The sequence below is a fragment of the Echinops telfairi genome, unplaced genomic scaffold, assembly GCF_000313985.2.
Source record: "Echinops telfairi isolate 266 unplaced genomic scaffold, ASM31398v2 ScPeMD7_27;HRSCAF=92, whole genome shotgun sequence".
In the NCBI taxonomy this organism is placed as follows: domain Eukaryota; kingdom Metazoa; phylum Chordata; class Mammalia; order Afrosoricida; family Tenrecidae; genus Echinops; species Echinops telfairi.
In genome coordinates this window covers 1,009,113-1,010,846 of record NW_022103924.1, presented here as the reverse complement: position 1 = coordinate 1,010,846, position 1,734 = coordinate 1,009,113, and positions in this window count along the sequence as shown.

Here is a 1,734-nt window from a genome sequence, read left to right as displayed (position 1 = left end):
CCCACCCCCAACCCTCATGGTATTGTTACTCCCATTATTGTTCCTGAGGAGTTTATCTGTCCTGGATTCCATGTGTCCAGAGCTCTTATCTGTACTAGTGTACATGCTCTGGTCTCGCCGAATTTGTAAGGTGGAACTGGGGTCATTAGAGTAGGGGGGAGGAAGCATTAAAGAATTAGAGCAGTGGTTCTCAACCTTCCTAATACCGCGACCCTTTAATACAGTTCATGTGGTGACCCCCAACCATAAAATTATTTTAGTTGCTACTGCATAACTAATTTTGCTACTGTTATGAATCGGGCAATCCCGGTGAAAGGGTCGTTCGACCCCAAAGGGGGTCGCGACCCACAGGTTGAGAACCGTAGAACTAGAGGAATGTTGTAGACTTTGTTGGTGCTATACTGTATGCTGAGTTACTCGTCCCTTCCTTGTGGCCTTTCTGTGAGGGGATGTCCAATTGTTTATAGATAGGCTTTGTGTCTCCACTCAATGAATGAGACCTCCCCTCAATAGTACTGTGATAGTTATGGTTTATTGTGCCAACCTGGCCGATGAACACATGTGGGATTCATTAAAGGGCAGAGAGATAAATGGCTCAGTGAGCCTCACCTTTCTGGTCTCTTGTTCTCCAATGGTCAGACCAGTATGTGGCTGCCTTAGCTAGTTCTCTGCCTCAGCTGGCAAGACATCTCGGCTTCCTGTGAGATATTCTTGAGGAAAAGCCACATGGACCTACCCTGATGCAGCCCTGGGTGCTGGAGAAGCCATATGGAGACCCCTGCCAGCGCTGAGATGGTTACACCTTCACTGATTCGGATTTCCTCCTGCTGTTGGTATCATTATGTGTGTTTTGTGAGATGGAGGACGACTTTGTAGATCGATGTGGACATATGGGCTAATGTTGGACTTATGGGCTTGGACTGGACTGGGTTGGGATGCTTAATGTACAATTACCCTTTATATAAAACTCTTTCTCATACATATATGAGTTTCTGTGAATTTATTTCTCTAATGTACCTTGACTAAAACAGGCACTATCTAAAACCACTGGGAATGGAAATTTCACACAATCCAGAAATAAAACTATTGTGCATATGCCCCAAAGAAATACAGGAACAGATGTATGCTCTCCCATGTTTATTGCAGCACAGTTCACAGCAGTAAGAAATTGGAAACGGCCCAAGAGCCCAACAATAGAAGAATGGATAAAGAAACTATTGTACATACACCGAATGGAATATTATGCATCCCTGAAAAAGAGTGTCAAAAGCATTAAACAACTCATGGCCTGGAAACCATAATTCTGAGTGAAGTTAAGTCAATCACAAAAAAACCCCAAAACACCCAAATACTGTATGAGCCCAGTAGTATAAGGAAAAAATCAAGATGTAGGCAGGCTTCTGCGCTCAGGCCACATAAACTTCTGATCTGGTCTCCCAAATGGGTAGAGAGCCTGCCTAATGTCCATGAATCATGTATCACCCTCCTTATATGCACATCTTAAGAACCACCTCAAAAGAGGAGACTTCACCTCAGCTGGGGTCATTCCTTCAAGAATTAGAGAAAGGGAGAAGACGATCTATTTGCTGCAAAACAACATTGTGATAAGACTCCCCTAATACAAGAGCACCTTGCTCAGCTAAATGGTCATTTTATGACATCTACCTTCCCGACATGATCGCTGAAGACAGATGTGTGCATAAGAAAATGTGGTGAAGAAAGCTGATGGTGCCC